The sequence below is a fragment of the Lactuca sativa genome, chromosome 8 (genome assembly GCF_002870075.4).
Source record: "Lactuca sativa cultivar Salinas chromosome 8, Lsat_Salinas_v11, whole genome shotgun sequence".
NCBI classification, from domain to species: Eukaryota; Viridiplantae; Streptophyta; class Magnoliopsida; order Asterales; family Asteraceae; genus Lactuca; species Lactuca sativa.
The window spans coordinates 201,500,652-201,515,551 of NC_056630.2; the positions used below are offsets into that span (position 1 = coordinate 201,500,652).

The window sequence follows — 14,900 nt, forward strand, 5'->3', positions numbered from 1 at the left end:
GTAAGGGACTCCATGGACCTAGATCTGTCCCATTTCAGTGATATTTGTGTTGTAGATCCAAAAAAATCCCAACTTGGTCGTTGTTATGGGGTCATGCTTGAGTTATGAGTCTTTCTAGGGTTGGAAATGGAATGTTATGGGTGTTGGTGACTTGTCCAGCCATGCAAAGGCTTAAAGTCACCAACTTTATGGATTAAGAGGCTTAGAAATCGTCAGATCTGAAAGTTGGACGTATGTATTAATTGTTTAAGACTCCAAAAGCCAAGGAGTCTGAAACTGGGAGTTATGCGGGGCATAATCCCAGTACGTGCGACGTAAGGGGTCGCGTTCCCCATTTCTGTGAGGTCGTCGGGTACGCCCAGCGTACAGGTTTGGTACGCGCAGCGTAACCCGGAGTGTTGACTTTTGTTGACTTTTAGGGTTTGGTCAACTTTAGGGTCTTTGAGCCATGAGAGGGGTAAAATGGTCTTTTACCCTTCTGAGAGTGCTAAGAAAGGGAATAGTCTAGCCTTGAGACTAGAGTGCTTATTCCACGTGATTAGGCGGAGGCTAGACCAGATTTTTACTGAGTTCGAGATTACCGAGCTACCCGAGGTGAGTTTTCTCACTATACTTTACCAAAGAGTGGTAATTAGAGTTATGTGACTGGAGGGTCCCACTGAGACACATTGACCAAAGGGTCATACAGAATTATAGCCTCGAGTGGTTAATATGTGTTGTATGTGGTATTATGGGGAACTCACTAAGCATTTATGCTTACATCGTTGTGTTATATGTTTCATGTACCAGTGAGGATCGTGGGAAGGCGCCAACATGATCAGTACACACATGAGGAGTTTTTATATATTATGATCTTGGGATGTGCTACTATGGATTGATATGTGATAAAATGACATTTTTATAATATTTATGAATGAAAGTATGTTTTTGAAATTGTCAAAAATTGTTTGAAAATTTTGGGCGTTACAATTTGGTATCAGAGCCTTGGTTTGAGGGATTCTGGGGCACCTTCGGGCGTATCTGAACTCAAACTGAGGATTTGAGAGATTTTCAAATTAAAATCACAAAGTTTTTCTCAAAGAGTAAAACGTTTTTGAAGGAGCAGAGTAGAGCAGTGTGTACGATCAGCCAGCGCCCGAACGGTGATTCCCCAAAATACCCTTACATTATGAGTTATGAGATATGTTATGATATGATATGCATGATAGAGTAGGCTAGGTATTCTTATTAGGACTAGAGTGGCCTAATTTGTGATGCCTTAGCCTAAGGGTTTTGCTGCTAGGAGATGCTTGAGAGCGAGTAGATAGCAGTGAGGAACTTATGAGAGATCTGCTAGAGAGTAGACTATGCATGGAGAGAGTAGAGTACTTGGGACTTGGGATCCTAGGAGGAGGACTTTTGGTGAATATTGATGCGGTGTGGACGGTAGTATTGGGACCGTACTACCGAAGGCACCGGATCAGTGCACAGCCTAAATAAGAATCCTTAGGGTACCAGGGATCGATTAGGAATGGGATATCGAGTGTGTGTACACTCGAGCGAGTCTCTGATATTTTGTGTTGTATTTTAGAGAGACATCATGGTTGGGACATGCGACACACCTAAGAGCAGTGGTGTTAGCGATGAGGAGATCCGCAGACTGATTCACGAGGAGGTGGCTGCTACCATCCGAGCTGAGATACCAAAGATATTTCGGTCTATCATGACCAGCCTGATCGAGACCTTTGACGAGCGTTACGCTGCTCTTACTAATGCTGCTGTTGCTATGGCCAACGCAGTTGTTGCTGCTGCGAGGCTACAGGGGGGTGACTCGTTGCTGTACCGAGAGTTCAGCAACACAGAGTTTGATGGGACGCAGGATCCGATCGTTGCGATGAGATGGATTTATGATATTGAGGGATGCATCTATATGTGTTCTTGTCCGGAGCATCTGAGAGTTTGGTTCGCGCTGAACCAGCTTCGCTTAGGGGCGAAGGATTGGTGGAAGTTTGTGACAGCGCACTATTCTTTTGCAGAGGTTGCCGCGATGACCTAGGAGAGGTTCACCGCTATGTTTCATGATGAGTACGTTCCCCCGGTGGAAAGGGAACATTTGGCCCATGAGTTCTTGACCCTCAAGCAGAGTACCGAGTATGTTACAGTGATCACAAGGATGTTCCATGAGAGGGAGATGTTCTACCCTAAGCACGTGTCTTCCGAGCAGGCACGCATGAGCAGATATTTGAGCATTTTGAGGACAGGCATCCGTGAGTTCATGGTGAACTCGACGTACCGGACATTTGCCGAACTTCAGGAAAATACCTGGAAGAGGGAGATTGAGCTCGAGACTCAGGCCAGGGAGGAGGCGGAGTCTCAGGGGAGGGATCGGTGACCGACACAGTCCCAGCCAGCTGCCAAGCAGGCCAAGCCCGCCGATTCGAGATCAGGGAACCAGAAGGGCCGCACTTGTGGCAAGTGCGACAAGAGTCATAAGGGGGTGTGTAGGGCAGGGTCTTGCTACAAGTGTGGCAAGGAGCGGCACATGGCTAAGGATTGCCCAAAGGGATTTGCAGTCTGTTTTCACTTTAACCAGACCGGACACCGGAAGGCTGAGTGTCCGTAGTTGCGGGGTTCAGCTCAGGGAGCATCACAAGGATCTACCCCTGTTTCCGTACGAGCTAAGGAGAGTTGGCCGGTGTAGGACGAGGCACCAAAGGCTCGCGGGAGAGCCTTCTAGTTGACAGCGGAAGAGGTCCGCACAGCGCCCGATGTTGTGGCTGGTATGTATTCTTTCATCTAGTTATTTTGAGTTGTGATGTTATGCTTATATTATGATATGCGTAGGTACATTTCTTGTGAGTTTTGTACCTGATTTGGTGTTATTTGACTCGGGTGCGAGTCGGTCCTTTTTGTTGTTAGCCTTTTTTCAGCACATCAGTATCTGTCGTGAGGCATTGAGTCGACCTTTGCGAGTTTCCATAGCTGATGAGAGAGCGGTGTATGCCACTGGTGTGATTCGAGGATGTGTACTCGAGATTTTCGACGTTGAGTTTCCGATTGATTTGGTCCCAATTTCGATGGGAGATGTCTGTGTCATTGTGGACATGGACTGGTTGAGCAAGTTTGGAGCGGTTATCGACTGCGAGCGACATTTGGTGACCATACGAGACCCTAGTGGGGGAGTTCCTACAGTTTATGGCGAGGGTACCCGTTCTGGGTCAATGTTTTGTTCGGCCGCCAGAGCGAGGCAGAGCCTACATCAGGGCTGTAGTGGGTTTGTGGCTTATGTGGTGGATGTGAGAGTAGGTGCAGAGAGACCAAGGTTGGTCGATGAGGTCCTGATAGTGCGTGAGTTCCCGGATGTTTTCCCTGAGGAGTTGCTGGGTGTGCTTCCCGAGAGGCAGGTGGAGTTTCGTATCGATTTGGTTCTGGGGGCAGCGCCTACCGCCAAGGCGCCCTATTGCCTTGCGCCTCCAGAGATGCAGGAGTTATCCTCGCAGCTTCTGGAGCTGCTGGGAAAGGGGTTTATACGGCCGAGCATCTCGCTGTGGGGAGCGTTGATCCTTTTTGTCAAGAAGAAGGATGATTCACACCGGATGTGCATTGATTACCGGGAGTTGAATAAGCTGACAGTCAAGAACCGTTACCCTTTACCGAGGATCGATGATTTGTTCGATCGGTTTTAGGAGCGTCTTGGTTCTCCAAGATTGATTTGAGGTCTGGATATCAACAAATGAGGGTGCGTGATGAGGATATCCAAAAGACAGCATTCAAGACTCTTTATGGGCATTACGAGTTCGTGGTGATGGCATTCGAGCTCACGAATGCACCAGCGGCGTTCATGGATATCATGAACTGGTTGTGCAGGCCAATGTTGGATCGTTCGGTAATCGTGTTCATTGATGATATATTGGTGTATTCGATATCCAGAGAGCAGCATAGGGAGCATTTGAGGGAGATCCTCGGAGTTCTGAGATCGGAGAGGCTGTACGCCAAATTCTCCAAGTGCGATTTCTGGTTACGAGAGGTCCAGTTCATAGGACACCTCGTCAACTAGAATGGGATATTGGTCGATCCGACCAAGATTAAGGCGGTGAGTTGGGAGGTGCCGAGATCCCCTTCAGAGATCAGGAGTTTTCTGGGGTTGGCCGGTTATTATCGGAGATTTATCAAGGATTTCTCCAGGATTGCTGTTCGTCTCACCCGTCTGACTCGGAAGGGTGTGGCTTTCAGTTGGGGCCGAAGCAGTAGGCCTCATTCGAGACACTTCGCCAAAGATTGTGCGAAGTCCTAGTGTTAGCCCTTGTAACAATTGGTAAAAAAAAAAAAATAGGAACGATCGTACGATGCTATCTTTTGATTATTAAGCAATATGAGTATTTTATTAAGAATGGTTGAAGGAATTTAACCTCTTTTATTTAAATAAGTTACTGTGAAATATAAAACAAGTAGCTATTGATAAATTTCGTTATGATGTATGGCTACGAACCATCACCGGTTTGTGAAATTAGCATATAACATCATTTGAACGCAACAAACTTAATTTTTGTAACAACATGTATCTAGTTGATAATTAAGTTAGGTTCTATGTAAAACGTGTGCTTAATAGTTGTGTAGGATCTAAATTCGACAAATATACGAACCAAAGTGACAAAACGTGTTTAACGATATGGTTAACCGGTTAAATGTCACGAAATTATACATTGGTCAATAAATTTTATATTTAAATAAATTAAAATATAAAATGAATTATTATAAGGTATAATTAAAATGTATCCAAGTGTTTTTGAATAAAAAGAATAAAACATAAACATTAAAGTTCAAATACACAAAAACTACATTGTTATTTTATACTAAGTATACATGTATGTATTTATACATATGTATTATTATCTAGTGAATAACTAGTTATGGGTCATTACCTAAAGTGATTTCATGTAAGGAATATGATTTCTAAATCAATTAAGATAAGAGAATTGGTGGAGATAAGTGCCAACTTAACTAATAAGTGCTTAATCACTTAAGACATTTTACTAAGAATGCTTCTTAATCCCTCTTCTAATTTTCAAGATTAAGACCTTCCCTCTCCTTACCTAGAACTCCTAACTAACTAAATATCTAGTAGTTAGTTAGTTAACTAACTCTATCTCTAAGCAACCACCCAAGCAAGTGGCTAGACAAGATCACATCACTTAAACTCACATCCCATCACAAGCTAGTCTAGGTTTTGTCCCCTTATCCTCTTCCACCCTTTCCTCCTTCATAACCACGAAATTTCCTCTTCATTTTACCCTCATTTGACCAACCAATACTCCAAGTAATTACTCTCAACCTTCATCTCATTTTCAAGCACAAGAACTTCCTTCCAAAGCCATCAAAACCATGAACTAAAGGGTTGCTGTCCCTTTTGTGTTTCAGCCACCATTTCACCCATCTACACCTTCCTTTTGCTTGATATTTTTACCACCAAATACCCCTGGAAGTTACTTGTTTTGATACTCAAAATTATTGATTCAAAACAGTGAGTAAACTACCCTTTTTCTTGCACTTTTGCTGTGAAATTTTCGTGACAGCAACATAGCCAAAAGAGTGGCTGTTTTGGAGCATCAAACCAACAACCAAAAGTTCATCTTCAACTTTCCATTCTTCAAGTATTCACATAAGGTGAGTTCATACCCCTACATTTTCATGTTTTATTCAAGTTTTAAGGGGGGGAATACAAGTTAGAACACTAAACATAACTCAAATTTAAATGACAGCTTTCTACAGAAAAGTTGAGTCCTGTTCACGGACTGTTTTGACCATCTTAAACTTAATATCTTTCAAAACTGTACAATATGCAAATAGTTCAAGTTTATACCTTTCTAATGACTACTCGCACACGTTCATACGATTTTTCTACAATTTATGGCGATTTTTATAAAACTGCCTGTCATTTCAGAAGTGATTTCGGACCAGTCTGTGAAGATGTTCATTTTCACACTAGTTTGAGACCACTAAAAATCATAATAAAAATTAGGAGCAAAGTAGACTTATTTTATAAACTCTCAGAGGTGACGGATTCAGTTTTTGACTTACGATGATTTTTCTATGAGTTTTCTAAAAACAGGGACAGTAAAGGGTAAAACTGTCAAAAGTGGTTTATAGATTTATTAACACCTTCTAACATTTTTGAGTAATGTTTATACATTAAGGAAGTTAAAACACAATCATTTAAATATGTTTAATGACCATTTTTACAAAAGTAATAAGTACAAAAAGGTCATTAGTATCAAACTTAAGGATTATTTCATGCAAAGTTTCTAATAAAAACGTAAGAATATGAACAACAATTACGAAACATGCCAAATCATCCTTTAAAACTTATACATATATATAACCATATACATATATATGTTTTGTTTACAAACTTGTCTTCTACATCAAAAATTTAACTTTACTCGTTTTTATCAAATGAATCACTTGTGATTTATTACTACTATGTGAAAACTCTTGTCATACTTCGCATGCACTAGATTTATACAAAGTATTTAGAAATTCCAAAGTATTCTTCGTTGCTAAACCGTTTTATACATTCTAAAAACTTATGATTTATGCTTTGTCAAACATTGTGAAAAAAGGATAAACTTTGCAATCAAAACTACTACTTTAATACAGACTTAGTTGAGAATCCATGAGACGTGTACATCTTCAAACACTGCCTTTTTGATAAAAGGTATCGCTACAAGTCCTGTCTATAACCAGAGTCTCCCGTTCGGAGAACGTGTCAAATGTGTATAGATCTATACGGGAAGTCATGATCCCGCGCCCTGACTGTTAGCTACAGTCCGTCTTTTGGGGTGACAGTTGTCATAACGCTACGACGCCTGAAGAACGTCGCTACAGGCATATTATGTTTAGTATGGTTATAAAACTCATCGGATATACAATTATTATGGTATTATGCTTTTATGAAAGAGTAGCTATTAAAACTATTCTTCATCTAACAAATGCGATCTTCGTATAGCTTTATTATATAAAACTATGCCACACCTTTCGAGCACGTCGATTGCTTGCGATTTTCGGTCTTAGAGACTGCCAGTTATGTCAGGAAAATAAGGGTTTTTCCTGTATACAAACCAAACAACTAATAGGAAAATAAGGGATTTTCTCGGTACAATTAGTTGCAACTTATAACACGAACATTCATATGCATTTCATACTTTTATAAGAAAATAAGGGTTTTTCTTGGAAAACACAACAAATCATAACTCCTTACATTTGAAACAGTGTGTTTTCTGGAAAACATACACGAACTTTCGAATGGCGTACATTTTCTCAAAACACTACTTATGAACTCACCAACTTAATTGTTGACACTTTTTCTTTGAAATAACTTGTATTCTCAGGGAACCGCTAAGCAGATTTGGAAATCAACTTTTGGGGATTAACGTGCTGACGTTAATTACTTCTTTTGAAGGATGTTTTTGTATTTATCTTTTGAACAAGTAACGAATACGATTATGTAAACATTTTGGAAACTTTAATATATATGGTGGTGTGTACTTTCCTTTCTATGAACTGTTATGATACTGAATATGACGTCCTCCGCCCCAGAACGTTTCCGCCGTTCATGGTTTTGGGGTGTGACAGATTGGTATCAGAGCATTGTTTATAGTGAATTGAGTATATCAACCCATAAAAGATATACTAACTATAAATACAATGGGATTAAAAATACTCTGATTTAGAGTTTATACTTTAAATAATAAAATATTTAAGTAAGTATACGTGCTGCATTCATACTAAAATCAGTGTCACTAGGACAGTACAAAAGAATTACGATTGTTGGGCAACACAAGTGGGATTAGAGACATATGGTCAAAACTGGGAAGATATAGCCTGATCGCCTATATTATCCGAGGGTTGACTAGCATGTGCCTAAGTTTAAATGTGTAGTCGCAACAATGCTAAAATCTTACCAACCCTACCACAATGAGAACAATAGAACATAACATTAAAATTAAAATACTATAGGAGTATTTGGTGTTACTATAAGTACTTTATACTTGAGAATTAAAACGGGATCCTCATTACTAAGTTGATAGTTGCTAAGTGGATACACTAAGGCTACATGTAATTAGGATGTTATAGACTTAGAATCAGCGATAATATTGCCTTACCCCTATTCTGTGTGAATTTGGAAATAAGGTCACTTATTCGAAGGTCTATCCTGTTTAGATTACACATAGCTGGTATGCACTTCACAAATAGTGATGTAACTAATGAGGGTTTTCTAAATAATTATCTAGATAGTTCGTCTAATAATTATCCACTTACCCTAAATTCTCGCATAGAAATCATAGTTGGGCTCCATCCCCTTGACAACCAGTATCTTCCGAATGAAGTCATAGCTGGTTAGTTTGGAGAAGAACCAGAGAATGATCATCCTATCCCTTTGGATGATCATCATGATGAAAACCTTTCAGCCGATGCTAATTCCGAACTAGAGGTTGAGAACCTACCTCGAGCAACTCCCTTTCCAATTCCTAACCCTCGTCCAGCTCTTCATGGCCCGACGCCTGATTCGGTGGAATGCTTGGAAACATGAAGCCAAGAACAAGATCAGCCCATGCCATTTATTGGCGACCGAAACTTTTACGACCTGAGCAATGGGGGCTCAGCAGGTAGAATCTTGCCAATCATGGTCCGCAGAGTGGCCCAAAATGAGATTCAAGGCATGACAGCCCAACATCAGATTGCCGAAGTTGTCACCGATGCAAGAATGAATACCCTCCACACCACTCATCTAGAAGATGCTCACAAGAGATCAGAAAGAAACCATGAGAACCTGTTGCAAACACTAGCTGAAAACCCGAGCCAAAGTCATAGAGCTCCAAGTACGCCAGAGGGTGTAATAGAGACACCTACTTGACATGGAACGTCAATTGGTTGAACTAAGAATTCACCAGAGGAATTACCGTCACCAGTAGTAGACGCTTTACTTTATATCCCTTACAAAAAGAGGAATCGTATTCTTCTGTCTATGCCTGATATGGCACTTTCTATGAAATTATCTTGTATCGTAAGTACTTTAGTTAGGTCTTTATACTGTCAGGAACTATCTCCTGTGTATATGATGTAAGACCTTTACAAGGCCATTTTCCTAACCTTTACGCCGTAAATATCCAAGATATTGACCGCCGGCTAACTTTTGTGTCATTTCCATCATTCAAGTACTCTTATCATACTCTCATTGGAGTCTATCTGAAACCTGCTTTAGTTAAGTCATTGGACCATAGCAAGTTAGATACGGAGACATTTCCAAGTCTCTTTCAGTGGTTGGATTTTATTATTCACCAATCCACGATACCTCAACTTGTACAACAAACAGTGACATTCCATACCACCACCATCCCTACTACCTCAGTGCCAACAAGACCATATGTTGGAAACCTGCCAAAATGCACCAAGTGTAGCTTTCATCACAAAGGAAAGTGCAGGGAAATGCATTGCAAGAACTATAATGAAAAAGGGGCATACCACAAAGTTCTGTAGGGTGCCGGCTCAACAGACCAACCAGAACACAAAAGCTGGGATGAGTCGGACTTGCTACAGATGTGGAGAAGTAGGGCATTTCATAAAGGAGTTCCCGGAGACTAAAAACAAAGATGTCAAGAGCATCGGAAGTGTTTTAGCAACAGAGCGTGGGAAAGCAGTAATAGACCCCGCTGAGATTCCGGTACGTTCATTCCCGATAGCACATATGCATGGATACTATATAATAGCAACGCGGAGAGGAGTATTGTGAGTCGTAGATTTAATCAATTTCTCAACCAAAAACCTCAAAAACTTAAACGAAATATTTACAGTAGAATTGGAATAATCAAAAGCACTAGAGACGTGTACATAGGGTGCACTCTAACACTAAATCAACCAATTCATTCAAATCATCCTAAAACCGGTCACAATAAAAATTTACGACATTTTCATTTTAACAACGTATTAGTTAGTTTCCTCACCATACCGATATCATATATTACGAAAAGTCCATTCGCCTAAACCCATCCAGTAATAGAACCCTCGTTGTCTATAACGACAAACCGGACACAATCCCCCGACTCACCTTTTGCAACAAGACTCAGAAGTACCTACACAGGAGGCACCACGCCGTCCTAGCCTGTGCTGTGGATAAGAAACAAGAAGAGAAAGACATCATGGATGTTGAAAAAGCCCGTAACCTTCTCGATATATTCCGAGAAGATCTCCTGGGAATACCATCCATACGGTAACCCGAGTTCAAAAATCAACCTAAGTGTAGTAATTGCGGAAAAGGGTTGGGGTAAATGCCATCTCACCCAAGTTAATCACCCCACTCAAGTAGAGACTATGGACCATTACTAGTGAATCTATGATTACTAAGTGTATATATTGGAGCCCTATATAATTAAGATTCTACGGACTTAGGGTTGGTAATTCCGCTTTAAATCCTTTTCCTTGTTTGGATGTGGGCTTAGAATAGAATCACCGATTCGACTGTCTTTTCAATCTTAATTATACACGACTTATAAACACAAAGAGATGATAGATGAATCAGTTATGAGTCATACCATGAACTCCATGACAAGTTACCCAAGACAGTGGATGGACATGCTACCACTTGAGCGATCGTAGACAAATCAACCAAACCCACACACTTTCTACCGACCAAGGATACAAAGAAAAATAGAAAAGCTAACAGGAGCATATACAAAGAAAATTGCGAGACTGCATAGTATACCACTATCTATCATTTTGGATAAGGGACAGGCGATTCGCCTCGTGTTTTTAATAGTCGTTAAAGAAGTCCTTTTTATCACCCTCAAACTGAAAGACAAAGAGGAAGAACCATTCATCGAATCCTTATACAACATCAACTATTACATTAACATCAAGGTCACGTCATTCGAAGCTCTCTGCAGAAGCAAGTGTAGATCACCTCTTTGATGGGATGAGGTAGGTGACACAAAAATAGCTAATAGGCAAGTTCCTAACAACACTTTCACCAGCCCCCAGAACATACGAGAAACTACAGAGAAGATTGTTCAAACCCGTGAATGATTGAAGGCATCCCAGGATCGGAAGAAGATCTTGTCTGATGAGACTCTTGTTATTCCACTGGATGAAATTGAAATCAACGGGAGTCTAAACTTCATCGAAGAACCGGTGGAAATCATGGATCAAGAGGTCAAAAGGACGAAACAAAGCCGCATACCCATAGTGAAGGCCCGTTGGAACGCCAAGCGAGGACCTGAATTCACTAGGGAACGCGCGAATCAAAAAAAAAAAAAAATAAATAAATAAATAAAACACCCCCAATTGCTTAGTGATATCCCGTCTACAAGTTGAATTTCGGGGCGAAATTCTTTTAACGGGGGGAGAATGTAACAATTGGTACAAAAAAAAAAAAAATAGGAACGATCGTACGATGCTATCTTTTGATTATTAAGCAATATGAGTATTTTATTAAGAATGGTTGAAGGAATTTAACCTCTTTTATTTAAATAAGTTACTGTGAAATATACAACAAGTAGCTATTGATAAATTTCGTTATGATGTATGGCTACGAACCATCACCGGTTTGTGAAATTAGCATATAACATCATTTGAACGCAACAAACTTAATTTTTGTAACAACATGTATCTAGTTGATAATTAAGTTAGGTTCTATGTAAAACGTGTGCTTAATAGTTGTGTAGGATCTAAATTCGACAAATATACGAACCAAAGTGACAAAACGTGTTTAACGATATGGTTAACCGGTTAAATGTCACGAAATTATACATTGGTCAATAAATTTTATATTTAAATAAATTAAAATATAAAATGAATTATTATAAGGTATAATTAAAATGTATCCAAGTGTTTTTGAATAAAAAGAATAAAACATAAACATTAAAGTTCAAATACACAAAAACTACATTGTTATTTTATACTAAGTATACATGTATGTATTTATACATATGTATTATTATCTAGTGAATAACTAGTTATGGGTCATTACCTAAAGTGATTTCATGTAAGGAATATGATTTCTAAATCAATTAAGATAAGAGAATTGGTGGAGATAAGTGCCAACTTAACTAATAAGTGCTTAATCACTTAAGACATTTTACTAAGAATGCTTCTTAATCCCTCTTCTAATTTTCAAGATTAAGACCTTCCCTCTCCTTACCTAGAACTCCTAACTAACTAAATATCTAGTAGTTAGTTAGTTAACTAACTCTATCTCTAAGCAACCACCCAAGCAAGTGGCTAGACAAGATCACATCACTTAAACTCACATCCCATCACAAGCTAGTCTAGGTTTTGTCCCCTTATCCTCTTCCACCCTTTCCTCCTTCATAACCACGAAATTTCCTCTTCATTTTACCCTCATTTGACCAACCAATACTCCAAGTAATTACTCTCAACCTTCATCTCATTTTCAAGCACAAGAACTTCCTTCCAAAGCCATCAAAACCATGAACTAAAGGGTTGCTGTCCCTTTTGTGTTTCAGCCACCATTTCACCCATCTACACCTTCCTTTTGCTTGATATTTTTACCACCAAATACCCCTGGAAGTTACTTGTTTTGATACTCAAAATTATTGATTCAAAACAGTGAGTAAACTACCCTTTTTCTTGCACTTTTGCTGTGAAATTTTCGTGACAGCAACATAGCCAAAAGAGTGGCTGTTTTGGAGCATCAAACCAACAACCAAAAGTTCATCTTCAACTTTCCATTCTTCAAGTATTCACATAAGGTGAGTTCATACCCCTACATTTTCATGTTTTATTCAAGTTTTAAGGGGGGGAATACAAGTTAGAACACTAAACATAACTCAAATTTAAATGACAGCTTTCTACAGAAAAGTTGAGTCCTGTTCACGGACTGTTTTGACCATCTTAAACTTAATATCTTTCAAAACTGTACAATATGCAAATAGTTCAAGTTTATACCTTTCTAATGACTACTCGCACACGTTCATACGATTTTTCTACAATTTATGGCGATTTTTATAAAACTGCCTGTCATTTCAGAAGTGATTTCGGACCAGTCTGTGAAGATGTTCATTTTCACACTAGTTTGAGACCACTAAAAATCATAATAAAAATTAGGAGCAAAGTAGACTTATTTTATAAACTCTCAGAGGTGACGGATTCAGTTTTTGACTTACGATGATTTTTCTATGAGTTTTCTAAAAACAGGGACAGTAAAGGGTAAAACTGTCAAAAGTGGTTTATAGATTTATTAACACCTTCTAACATTTTTGAGTAATGTTTATACATTAAGGAAGTTAAAACACAATCATTTAAATATGTTTAATGACCATTTTTACAAAAGTAATAAGTACAAAAAGGTCATTAGTATCAAACTTAAGGATTATTTCATGCAAAGTTTCTAATAAAAACGTAAGAATATGAACAACAATTACGAAACATGCCAAATCATCCTTTAAAACTTATACATATATATAACCATATACATATATATGTTTTGTTTACAAACTTGTCTTCTACATCAAAAATTTAACTTTACTCGTTTTTATCAAATGAATCACTTGTGATTTATTACTACTATGTGAAAACTCTTGTCATACTTCGCATGCACTAGATTTATACAAAGTATTTAGAAATTCCAAAGTATTCTTCGTTGCTAAACCGTTTTATACATTCTAAAAACTTATGATTTATGCTTTGTCAAACATTGTGAAAAAAGGATAAACTTTGCAATCAAAACTACTACTTTAATACAGACTTAGTTGAGAATCCATGAGACGTGTACATCTTCAAACACTGCCTTTTTGATAAAAGGTATCGCTACAAGTCCTGTCTATAACCAGAGTCTCCCGTTCGGAGAACGTGTCAAATGTGTATAGATCTATACGGGAAGTCATGATCCCGCGCCCTGACTGTTAGCTACAGTCCGTCTTTTGGGGTGACAGTTGTCATAACGCTACGACGCCTGAAGAACGTCGCTACAGGCATATTATGTTTAGTATGGTTATAAAACTCATCGGATATACAATTATTATGGTATTATGCTTTTATGAAAGAGTAGCTATTAAAACTATTCTTCATCTAACAAATGCGATCTTCGTATAGCTTTATTATATAAAACTATGCCACACCTTTCGAGCACGTCGATTGCTTGCGATTTTCGGTCTTAGAGACTGCCAGTTATGTCAGGAAAATAAGGGTTTTTCCTGTATACAAACCAAACAACTAATAGGAAAATAAGGGATTTTCTCGGTACAATTAGTTGCAACTTATAACACGAACATTCATATGCATTTCATACTTTTATAAGAAAATAAGGGTTTTTCTTGGAAAACACAACAAATCATAACTCCTTACATTTGAAACAGTGCGTTTTCTGGAAAACATACACGAACTTTCGAATGGCGTACATTTTCTCAAAACACTACTTATGAACTCACCAACTTAATTGTTGACACTTTTTCTTTGAAATAACTTGTATTCTTAGGGAACCGCTAAGCAGATTTGGAAATCAACTTTTGGGGATTAACGTGCTGACGTTAATTACTTCTTTTGAAGGATGTTTTTGTATTTATCTTTTGAACAAGTAACGAATACGATTATGTAAACATTTTGGAAACTTTAATATATATGGTGGTGTGTACTTTCCTTTCTATGAACTGTTATGATACTGAATATGACGTCCTCCGCCCCAGAACGTTTCCGCCGTTCGTGGTTTTGGGGTGTGACAGCCCTTCCGGAGGGAATGGAGGATTTTTTGGTATATTGTGACGCGTCGGTATCGGGATTGGGTGCGGTGCTGATGCAGAGAGGGCATGTGATAGCATACGTATCGAGGCAGCTTAAGCCTCATGAGACGAGGTATCCTATTCACGATCTGGAGTTGGGGGCTACGGTGTTCGCCCTCAAGATCTGGCGTC

The 14,900-nt window shown here is 39.0% G+C and overlaps 2 long non-coding RNA genes across 2 annotated transcripts; both read left to right on the forward strand.

Annotated features, from left to right (window-relative positions):
* The first annotated feature begins 5,445 nt into the window (after positions 1–5,445).
* On the forward strand, positions 5,446–7,533 carry LOC128127909 (uncharacterized). Its single transcript, XR_008225567.1, has 2 exons — positions 5,446–5,643; positions 7,368–7,533. It is a non-coding gene; the product is annotated as an uncharacterized LOC128127909 (long non-coding RNA).
* Positions 7,534–12,545: 5,012 nt separating this feature from the next.
* LOC128127812 (uncharacterized) lies at positions 12,546–14,633 on the forward strand. Its single transcript, XR_008225557.1, has 2 exons — positions 12,546–12,743; positions 14,468–14,633. It is a non-coding gene; the product is annotated as an uncharacterized LOC128127812 (long non-coding RNA).
* Positions 14,634–14,900: the final 267 nt, after the last annotated feature.